This window comes from Leptodactylus fuscus, chromosome 1 (assembly GCF_031893055.1).
Source record: "Leptodactylus fuscus isolate aLepFus1 chromosome 1, aLepFus1.hap2, whole genome shotgun sequence".
Classification (NCBI taxonomy): Eukaryota; Metazoa; Chordata; class Amphibia; order Anura; family Leptodactylidae; genus Leptodactylus; species Leptodactylus fuscus.
This window is the reverse complement of record NC_134265.1, coordinates 258,796,807-258,809,083: the sequence shown is the minus strand read 5'-3', so window position 1 is coordinate 258,809,083 and position 12,277 is coordinate 258,796,807. Positions and strand designations below refer to the sequence as shown.

The 12,277-nt window shown below is 45.0% G+C and overlaps 1 protein-coding gene across 2 annotated transcripts in view; it reads right to left on the bottom strand.

Annotated features, from left to right (window-relative positions):
- SEC24D (SEC24 homolog D, COPII component) overlaps positions 1-12,277 on the bottom strand; it is an 89,820-nt gene that overhangs the window by 51,885 nt on the left and 25,658 nt on the right. The window lies entirely within an intron of this gene.

The window sequence follows — 12,277 nt, the reverse complement described above, 5'->3', positions numbered from 1 at the left end:
ATATAGTTAACAGGTACCAGTAAAATGTCATAATAGGCACAAAACAATTTGCAGAGGTCCATTAAACAGGACTACACCATTTTAAAGCTCAATGCACTGCTATTCCCCCATCTATCCCTAGGAGTCAGTATATAACCAGTTACTGGAGCCCCATCAAATGGCTGACGATAAAGAGGGGAATGATCGAGCTTTCATATCCATTACTTTCTGTGTTACCAATACCAAGTAAAGGCTGGAAGAGCTGAAAAACTCCATAATGGTTACATCAAAAAAAAAATTTCCAATATCTGAACAGGCCCTAAGACTAAGTTCACAAATGTCTTGGGCTATAAAATAGGAGACCTCATTGCAGACAGCTGGATAACATAACACAGAATGCTGAATTATTTTGTTCCGTAAAATGACGGACACCAAGGCTGAAATTTCATGTCCCGCACAGAAAGGGTCACAGCAGGCTCTACCTGCTCAGGAGGCTGAGGGCCTTTGGAGTCCAGAGGGCACTTCTTAAGGCCTTTTTTAAACGCTGTTGTTGCTCCAGCCATCTTTTATAGAGTGGCCGGCTGGGGGAGTAGTATACCAGCCAGGGACAGAAAGAGACTTGACAGACTGATTAGAAGGACCAGCTCTGTCCTGGGGAGCCCCCTGGAATTGTACAGGTGGTAGGTGACAGAAGGATACTGTCTGTGGTGAGCTCCATGCTGGAGAATAAAACTCACCCCATGTATGAGGCCTTGACGGCACTTGGCAGCACTGTAAGTGACCGACTGGTTCACCCTAAGTGTGAGAAGGAGCGTTATTGGAGATTCTTCCTCCCAACTGTGGTCAGGCTACATAATCTACATCAGGCCAAGTGAAGAACAGTCCACACAGAGAACTAAATGATCCTGAAGTCTTCTTTTTGTTTAGCTGCTATGACTCCAAGTATTTTTCTCCTATCTTCTATTGTGAGTTTATGTGTATCTCTTTCTGTAATATATTACTGTTATCATTCTGTATCCATATTATCGTGCTGCTGTAACACACTGAAATTTCCCCATGGTGGGACTTTTAAAGGATTATCTTATCTTATCTCAAATAACACTGAAAGCATGTATATAAAAGAGGAAACCCCCTTTGCTGAAAACTTGAAGTGAGTGATACATCGTATGAGTTCAGAAAAAAAAAAACTGTCACACAGTTAATAATAATAACAGATAACATTACCATTAAATGTATTTAAACATTGTATATTATAACAAGGTTATGTACATTATCAAAATAGTGCCTGGGTCCTCAATTTTTGAGATAGTACAGTAGACACTTCTAGGTAGGCCCAGCTGTCCCCTCTGTCAATTACATCCTATACAGGCAAGTGCAACTGGTATGTCAAGCTGATTTTTATTCTTTTTAAGGAGAACACTGTTCCCATAACAACATGAAATCTGGGCATCAATAACACCCAACTATAAAGAGTCAACTATCAGAAAATGCAGGAATGTCCTACAGATCCACACAGCAGTGCAAACCTCTGGAAGCTTATCTTGTTTCCATGCTGGTGTAACCTAAAAGCACTTGCATCATATGAAGGATTGCAGGATAAACCCCCACTCATGTGCATCTTTGTTCTTTGCAGCACAGCCCTTGTCACCAGTTGTAGCTCATCAGGTTATGGTTGCAGTGAGATAAGACAAGGGGCTGACCTCCCAGGAAACAGAATAGATCCCACATCACTAGGTCTAATTCTAATAATACATGCCTCACTTCTTAGTGGATCTGTGGGGGAAGATAGTTGCTAAGCAAAGCTTGTATTTATTTGTTCCTTTATCTGCTTTAACAATGACAGACAAATGGCCTCTCTACCTGCTTGGTATTTTGGATAGATTTTCTAACTTGTCATCACATCCATTACATTCAGAATTGGGAGGCAGTCGGACAGTATACTGCCGCTGCCTATGATACGATACTACTGCCCAGACATTAGACACACACATGGACAAATAATGGGATGTCCATTGCAATTCTGCAGAGAATTAAGAGCAAAACCTGACTGTAGGATGTGGATTATGTCACTGACCTTGCTGTGAATTCTCTGCACATTTCAGCCTGCTACAATGAAAGTGGTGATATTCATGTTCTGCGGTCATTTTTTTTCTGCAAAACTTGATAAATTGTCACTCTCTTTGCTGCACTTTAGATCCATAAATCTAGAGACTACATGCCAACATATCCTAATACTTTATCCCTTTGACTCTATATCTATTTTCTTTCTTTTTCTTTGTCATTATTTCTGAAACAGGGAAAATACAGAAGTGAAGAGATCAGCTATCAGATAGGACATCCTCCACAGCACATCATGTGACATACACGCCATCAGTGTGACAAGATCATATACAATACACATATCACATACAATGGGGAGATTTACTAAGCAAAATGAAGCAGAATTCTAGGGTAACATGACTTGCACCACATTTATGTCTTAGACACTTTTTAGTCTCTTTTATTAAAGAGCATTGGCTTTGCTTGAAAGGGTGTGGCCTAGGAAAAATTCCACAGTGTGAACATATCCTAAGGCTAAGGCCCCACGTGAAGGGGTTTCCTCTGCGGTCTTTTTGCTTCAATTACATCTATTGGGAAAACGTCAGAGTTTCCATAAATATAATTGACATGCTTTGATTTGCAAAACTGCAACGGTTTTGGAAATCACCACGTCAGCACTCCATATTTTCCCGCAAAGTGGGGATGGGATTCCCTAGAATCCCATATCCACTTTGCTGTAACTGTAAAACGCCACATTATTTCTGCGGTGTTTCCCCTAGGGGCGAACCACGGCATTTATGTCAAAAGTTACATTCACATTTGTAAGTATCCATGAGAAATCACTGGATTATAAAGTGCTACAATTCCAACTTTTCTGTCTAGTGATTTCTGTTAAAAAAAAAAAAAAAAGAGAGAACACCAAACAGACTTAGTTTTAGTCAGTTACTCAATACAGTCCTATGGTGAGGCGTTTTTAGGAGGTGGAAAAAAAAAATCCAAAAAAAACTGTGTGAACGCAGCCTTAAACTCCATTCGTGTCTGCTATTTTTGGGGGTCTGTTTTTCTGGTCCTTTAATAGACTAAAAGAACAGACTTCCTGAGACAGATGTGAACATAGCGTAACTCTGACCTGTCTAAGGCTCCGTTCCCATGGAGTAATGCGCCGCTCATTTAGACATGTAAACACGTGTCAGTGCGAGACGCTTCAAAACAGATCCCATTGACTTCAATGGGTGCCAGCTTATGTGCGCTACACATTGAAATCAATGAGTTATAAAGCCTCCCATTGATTTCAATTTGTAGTGTGCGTAATCCGCCACCCATTGAAATCAATGGGATTTGTTTTGAATTGCCTCACTCTGACAAGTGCTTATGTGACTAAATGAGCGGCACATTACTCCGTGGGAAGGGAGCCTAACTGTCAAATTGTCCCACTTTGGGCAGCCAGGCAACTCCCTTGCAGCTGGAACTACAGACGAAATTTATCACTACATGGTGACCATTCAGATGAATGACCATCTATGTAATACAATGTAATCGTGGCAAATCATTCTCCATTAGTAATTTTTTTGTAAGTGACTATTAAATGGGTCTTTACAGTATTGACCTGCAGCAGCATAATTTTATACAATAACTATCACTACTATAGGAGACACATAAAATAAATTGCCACAACATACACCAGTCCCTCTTTCTATGGTTAAAATTTAACAAATATAGGAAGCAGTAGTATAATTTATATGGAGCTTTTATAAATAAAATAGTAAAACAGCCCTACAAAAATATGCAAGGAAAAAAAATATTCCCCTTCAACAGCATACTGTATATTGTACTGTGTTTCCATATATTCCACAATGATCATAATTAGAGATGAGCGAACACTAAAATGTTCGAGGTTCGAAATTCGATTCGAACAGCCGCTCACTGTTCGAGTGTTCGAATGGGTTTCGAACCCCATTATAGTCTATGGGGAACATAAACTCGTTAAGGGGGAAACCCAAATTCGTGTCTGGAGGGTCACCAAGTCCACTATGACACCCCAGGAAATGATACCAACACCCTGGAATGACACTGGGACAGCAGGGGAAGCATGTCTGGGGGCATAAAAGTCACTTTATTTCATGGAAATCCCTGTCAGTTTGCGATTTTCGCAAGCTAACTTTTCCCCATAGAAATGCATTGGCCAGTGCTGATTGGCCAGAGTACGGAACTCGACCAATCAGCGCTGGCTCTGCTGGAGGAGGCGGAGTCTAAGATAGCTCCACACCAGTCTCCATTCAGGTCCGACCTTAGACTCCGCCTCCTCCGGCAGAGCCAGCGCTGATTGGCCGAAGGCTGGCCAATGCATTCCTATGCGAATGCAGAGACTTAGCAGTGCTGAGTCAGTTTTGCTCAACTACACATCTGATGCACACTCGGCACTGCTACATCAGATGTAGCAATCTGATGTAGCAGAGCCGAGGGTGCACTAGAACCCCTGTGCAAACTCAGTTCACGCTAATAGAATGCATTGGCCAGCGCTGATTGGCCAATGCATTCTATTAGCCCGATGAAGTAGAGCTGAATGTGTGTGCTAAGCACACACATTCAGCACTGCTTCATCAAGCCAATACAATGCATTAGCCAGTGCTGATTGGCCAGAGTACGGAATTCGGCCAATCAGCGCTGGCTCTGCTGGAGGAGGCGGAGTCTAAGATCGCTCCACACCAGTCTCCATTCAGGTCCGACCTTAGACTCCGCCTCCTCCGGCAGAGCCAGCGCTGATTGGCCGAAGGCTGGCCAATGCATTCCTATGCGAATGCAGACTTAGCAGTGCTGAGTCAGTTTTGCTCAACTACACATCTGATGCACACTCGGCACTGCTACATCAGATGTAGCAATCTGATGTAGCAGAGCCGAGGGTGCACTAGAACCCCTGTGCAAACTCAGTTCACACTAATAGAATGCATTGGCCAGCGCTGATTGGCCAATGCATTCTATTAGCCCGATGAAGTAGAGCTGAATGTGTGTGCTAAGCACACACATTCAGCACTGCTTCATCAAGCCAATACAATGCATTAGCCAGTGCTGATTGGCCAGAGTACGGAATTCGGCCAATCAGCGCTGGCTCTGCTGGAGGAGGCGGAGTCTAAGGTCGGACCTGAATGGAGACTGGTGTGGAGCGATCTTAGACTCCGCCTCCTCCAGCAGAGCCAGCGCTGATTGGCCGAATTCCGTACTCTGGCCAATCAGCACTGGCTAATGCATTGTATTGGCGTGATGAAGCAGTGCTGAATGTGTGTGCTTAGCACACACATTCAGCTCTACTTCATCGGGCTAATAGAATGCATTGGCCAGCGCTGATTGGCCGAATTCCGTACTCTGGCCAATCAGTGCTGGCCAATGCATTCTATTAGCTTGATGAAGCAGAGTGTGCACAAGGGTTCAAGCGCACCCTCGGCTCTGATGTAGCAGAGCCGAGGCTGCACAAGGGTTCAAGCGCACCCTCGGCTCTGATGTAGGAGAGCCGAGGGTGCACTTGAACCCTTGTGCAGCCTCGGCTCTGCTACATCAGAGCCGAGGGTGCGCTTGAACCCTTGTGCACACTCTGCTTCATCAAGCTAATAGAATGCATTGGCCAGCGCTGATTGGCCAATGTATTCTATTAGCCTGATGAAGTAGAGCTGAATGTGTGTGCTAAGCACACACATTCAGCTCTACTTCATCGGGCTAATAGAATGCATTGGCCAGCGCTGATTGGCCAGAGTACGGAACTCGACCAATCAGCGCTGGCTCTGCTGGAGGAGGCGGAGTCTAAGATCGCTCCACACCAGTCTCCATTCAGGTCCGACCTTAGACTCCGCCTCCTCCAGCAGAGCCAGCGCTGATTGGCCGAATTCCGTACTCTGGCCAATCAGCACTGGCTAATGCATTGTATTGGCGTGATGAAGCAGTGCTGAATGTGTGTGCTTAGCACACACATTCAGCTCTACTTCATCGGGCTAATAGAATGCATTGGCCAATCAGCGCTGGCCAATGCATTCTATTAGTGTGAACTGAGTTTGCACAGGGGTTCTAGTGCACCCTCGGCTCTGCTACATCAGATTGCTACATCTGATGTAGCAGTGCCGAGTGTGCATCAGATGTGTAGTTGAGCAAAACTGACTCAGCACTGCTAAGTCTCTGCATTCGCATAGGAATGCATTGGCCAGCCTTCGGCCAATCAGCGCTGGCTCTGCCGGAGGAGGCGGAGTCTAAGGTCGGACCTGAATGGAGACTGGTGTGGAGCGATCTTAGACTCCGCCTCCTCCAGCAGAGCCAGCGCTGATTGGTCGAGTTCCGTACTCTGGCCAATCAGCGCTGGCCAATGCATTCTATTAGCCCGATGAAGTAGAGCTGAATGTGTGTGCTTAGCACACACATTCAGCTCTACTTCATCAGGCTAATAGAATACATTGGCCAATCAGCGCTGGCCAATGCATTCTATTAGCTTGATGAAGCAGAGTGTGCACAAGGGTTCAAGCGCACCCTCGGCTCTGATGTAGCAGAGCTGAGGGTGCACAAGGGTTCAAGTGCACCCTCGGCTCTCCTACATCAGAGCCGAGGGTGCGCTTGAACCCTTGTGCAGCCTCGGCTCTGCTACATCAGAGCCGAGGGTGCGCTTGAACCCTTGTGCACACTCTGCTTCATCAAGCTAATAGAATGCATTGGCCAGCGCTGATTGGCCAGAGTACGGAATTCGGCCAATCAGCGCTGGCCAATGCATCCCTATGGGAAAAAGTTTATCTCACAAAAATCACAATTACACACCCGATAGAGCCCCAAAAAGTTATTTTTAATAACATTCCCCCCTAAATAAAGGTTATCCCTAGCTATCCCTGCCTGTACAGCTATCCCTGTCTCATAGTCACAAAGTTCACATTCTCATATGACCCGGATTTGAAATCCACTATTCGTCTAAAATGGAGGTCACCTGATTTCGGCAGCCAATGACTTTTTCCAATTTTTTTCAATGCCCCCAGTGTCGTAGTTCCTGTCCCACCTCCCCTGCGCTGTTATTGGTGCAAAAAAGGCGCCAGGGAAGGTGGGAGGGGAATCGAATTTTGGCGCACTTTACCACGTGGTGTTCGATTCGATTCGAACATGGCGAACACCCTGATATCCGATCGAACATGTGTTCGATAGAACACTGTTCGCTCATCTCTAATCATAATTAAAGATGAGCGAACACTAAAATGTTCGAGGTTCGAAATTCGATTCGAACAGCCGCTCACTGTTCGAGTGTTCGAATGGGTTTCGAACCCCATTATAGTCTATGGGGAACATAAACTCGTTAAGGGGGAAACCCAAATTCGTGTCTGGAGGGTCACCAAGTCCACTATGACACCCCAGGAAATGATACCAACACCCTGGAATGACACTGGGACAGCAGGGGAAGCATGTCTGGGGGCATAAAAGTCACTTTATTTCATGGAAATCCCTGTCAGTTTGCGATTTTCGCAAGCTAACTTTTCCCCATAGAAATGCATTGGCCAGTGCTGATTGGCCAGAGTACGGAACTCGACCAATCAGCGCTGGCTCTGCTGGAGGAGGCGGAGTCTAAGATAGCTCCACACCAGTCTCCATTCAGGTCCGACCTTAGACTCCGCCTCCTCCGGCAGAGCCAGCGCTGATTGGCCGAAGGCTGGCCAATGCATTCCTATGCGAATGCAGACTTAGCAGTGCTGAGTCAGTTTTGCTCAACTACACATCTGATGCACACTCGGCACTGCTACATCAGATGTAGCAATCTGATGTAGCAGAGCCGAGGGTGCACTAGAACCCCTGTGCAAACTCAGTTCACGCTAATAGAATGCATTGGCCAGCGCTGATTGGCCAATGCATTCTATTAGCCCGATGAAGTAGAGCTGAATGTGTGTGCTAAGCACACACATTCAGCACTGCTTCATCAAGCCAATACAATGCATTAGCCAGTGCTGATTGGCCAGAGTACGGAATTCGGCCAATCAGCGCTGGCCAATGCATTCTATTAGCCCGATGAAGTAGAGCTGAATGTGTGTGCTAAGCACACACATTCAGCACTGCTTCATCAAGCCAATACAATGCATTAGCCAGTGCTGATTGGCCAGAGTACGGAATTCGGCCAATCAGCGCTGGCTCTGCTGGAGGAGGCGGAGTCTAAGGTCGGACCTGAATGGAGACTGGTGTGGAGCGATCTTAGACTCCGCCTCCTCCAGCAGAGCCAGCGCTGATTGGCCGAATTCCGTACTCTGGCCAATCAGCACTGGCTAATGCATTGTATTGGCGTGATGAAGCAGTGCTGAATGTGTGTGCTTAGCACACACATTCAGCTCTACTTCATCGGGCTAATAGAATGCATTGGCCAATCAGCGCTGGCCAATGCATTCTATTAGCGTGAACTGAGTTTGCACAGGGGTTCTAGTGCACCCTCGGCTCTGCTACATCAGATTGCTACATCTGATGTAGCAGTGCCGAGTGTGCATCAGATGTGTAGTTGAGCAAAACTGACTCAGCACTGCTAAGTCTCTGCATTCGCATAGGAATGCATTGGCCAGCCTTCGGCCAATCAGCGCTGGCTCTGCCGGAGGAGGCGGAGTCTAAGGTCGGACCTGAATGGAGACTGGTGTGGAGCGATCTTAGACTCCGCCTCCTCCAGCAGAGCCAGCGCTGATTGGTCGAGTTCCGTACTCTGGCCAATCAGCGCTGGCCAATGCATTCTATTAGCCCGATGAAGTAGAGCTGAATGTGTGTGCTTAGCACACACATTCAGCTCTACTTCATCAGGCTAATAGAATACATTGGCCAATCAGCGCTGGCCAATGCATTCTATTAGCTTGATGAAGCAGAGTGTGCACAAGGGTTCAAGCGCACCCTCGGCTCTGATGTAGCAGAGCTGAGGGTGCACAAGGGTTCAAGTGCACCCTCGGCTCTCCTACATCAGAGCCGAGGGTGCGCTTGAACCCTTGTGCAGCCTCGGCTCTGCTACATCAGAGCCGAGGGTGCGCTTGAACCCTTGTGCACACTCTGCTTCATCAAGCTAATAGAATGCATTGGCCAGCACTGATTGGCCAGAGTACGGAATTCGGCCAATCAGCGCTGGCCAATGCATCCCTATGGGAAAAAGTTTATCTCACAAAAATCACAATTACACACCCGATAGAGCCCCAAAAAGTTATTTTTAATAACATTCCCCCCTAAATAAAGGTTATCCCTAGCTATCCCTGCCTGTACAGCTATCCCTGTCTCATAGTCACAAAGTTCACATTCTCATATGACCCGGATTTGAAATCCACTATTCGTCTAAAATGGAGGTCACCTGATTTCGGCAGCCAATGACTTTTTCCAATTTTTTTCAATGCCCCCAGTGTCGTAGTTCCTGTCCCACCTCCCCTGCGCTGTTATTGGTGCAAAAAAGGCGCCAGGGAAGGTGGGAGGGGAATCGAATTTTGGCGCACTTTACCACGTGGTGTTCGATTCGATTCGAACATGGCGAACACCCTGATATCCGATCGAACATGTGTTCGATAGAACACTGTTCGCTCATCTCTAATCATAATGAATATGTTACAATGCGATACAACTGGCAGTGCATGAATAGCTTTCTGTACTGTAAAATGAAACAGAAATGAACTTTACTTTTACCATCTGGCTTCAGAGCTCTGAAAGTTTTTGTTTTCTAGTAGACATGTAATACTTGTGAGGATGAAATAATGGCAGGAGTCAGTGCAAGGCTCAGTTGCATTATTCCTCCATTAACAGTCATCTGCTTTGTGGCCTCCTATCCTATCAGGTTAGATAGCTAGAGGCATGTAGGAGCTAATAATGACAGAAAGCCAAGTCAGGCAGAGGAAGACTAAAGACTCTGTGTGTGCCCAAATATGATCTCCAGGATAATAACCTCTACAAGATATTTACAGAGTAGCGAATCCATCAGCAAAGACATGTCATATTACTCAATGTGAACACTATGTCCATATACTTGTACAACAAGCTGAGATACAATCTGCCAGGAGAAGGAACAGTAACCAGTTACAATAGTGGACACAGTTTACTATGAATAATACAGCAATTTCAGGGGCTCACCCTTCAGATTTCTATTGCAGGTCCCTTCAGATGCCATTAAGTGACTTTTCTGTCAGTCAATGGCCCTGGCAATGTTGTGGTGGTCAGTTGTGTGGTATCATCAGGAGCGTCCCTCAATAGAGGACCTTGAAAAGGGGAGTTGACTTTTTTTCATTCCCCACTAGTATTTACAGCAAAGGGGAAACTTTTTTAATTGAGTTAGAGAAACCCTTTAACTGCACTGCCACACAATACTTGCTAAAGGGCAGAGCGACCATATTTACTGGGATTCTCTCTGTGCTCACTAGGGCTTTGGTTGTGTGACCTACGATCACTAGGTTGCTCTGCATCTCTTTCACTAATGTGCTTCTAGTGTACTGCCATCGCAATTTGTAGTCACAAAAATGTTTAGAAGTGTTTGACTTGAAGTTGCATTTTTTATAGTTTATTGTGAACACTCATTGTGTGAAGCTAGTAATGTATAAACTTTTTGGGAAGACAGGGACTTCTTTCTATTGTTCACCCAAAGTAGGTGGTGTGACAGAAGTAGATCTGTGAGTCCTGACACTTCAGGTTCCAGCCTAATATGGGGGCGTTCACAATTGCACCTGTGTCCGCCCTGTGCCACTCCACCGGGTTTCTGTCCTCAACCCTGAGAAACATGCACAGGGAATGGCTTCCCTGCGGTCAGCTTTCAAACCCATTCATTTCAATGGGTTTTTAAAGGTAACTGCTGTTGTCCGCCTGCGGCCTCTCCATGGGAAAACCGTTTTTTTTGGCCAGACACAAAATCCTGCAAGTACAATTTTGTGTCCGGCCAAAAAAAAGTCAGTTGGAGGATATTTAGTATTACACTCAGATGAATGGTAGGTCTCCTGGCTCAGCTGAGTCTACCAGCTCAAGAGCAGCCCTTTGTTACACTTTGGGACCTTTTGTGTATGATGTCCTTATAAAATGAAGACACATACAGGTAAGAGATTCTTAAAATGCAACCACTATAACCCCAATAACCATAATTTTTAAACTTATTAAATACTTATAATAAACGACTATACATATTTAGTGTGGTTGAACAAAGACACGGACGTGTCCATCAAGTTCAACCAGGGGACTATTTCTAATTTCAATCTTTCACACAACTGACAAGGAAGCCAATTTTCTCCTGCTTTAATATGCACCACATAAAATTAATAGGATGTGTCAAATATCTGCAAATTATACTATTTTGTCAGGTTTTTTTTTATGGCAGAATAGTGACCCTCAGGCTAAAGCCCCATGTTGGGAAACACAGTTGAAAAAAACTCTGCAGGAAAAAAGCAGCGGAGACCCATCACGTTTTTTCTTTGCATTTTTGCTGAGTTTTTCTCTGCGGGTTTTCTTCCCTTATTAAATCTATAAAGATAACATTTCCACAGGTAGAACTGACATGCGGCATTTTTCAAAAACACATGCGGTTTTCAAAGCCTCACTTTTCGGCAGCGTTTTTTTTTACTGGAAAGTGTGAATGGAATCATATTCACTTTGCAGGTATTGCAAAAAGCTGCATTTCCACAACATGGGGCTTTAGTCTTAGTGTAGGTCTTAATAGACCTAATGAAATTTAAATACTGCACAGAAATTCAAGTGTGAACCCAGACATTAAATATTCTTATTTATTTATATATACATTAGTCCTATGCCGCATGTAACCAATCAGTGGCCTTAGGAAAGGAATCGACGATGTCACTTGCATACGTCACCAGTCCCTCTCTTGTGGCCAATGATTGACCTCAGCAGTCATGCGAAGTGCAGGACTTCCAGAGGCGGCTTCACGGTGTGCACCGGAAGATACAGTGGCGGCAAACACCAGAGTGCTGGGAACAGGTGAGTGGTTTTTTGTTATGTTTGACCTTACACAGCATCCTCTAGGATTCCTGAAATTCCTGGACAACCCCTTTAATACTGCTTCAAGTCTTCAACACTTAAAAAATAGTTCTGACTACGGTTTAGACCTCCCTCATAATCTATTTTTTCAGCATTTTAAAGTGCATGCAATAAATCGTACAGTGCAGATTTACTGAGCTAAATAACATAGAATTATAACTTAATATGTGCCCAAATTGGTCTATATGCTATGCATCACAATTATCATGTATTTTAGACATCATATTTGCTATATCTGACAAGGTGGTATAACTTAGCCAGAGAGGGGCAGGGC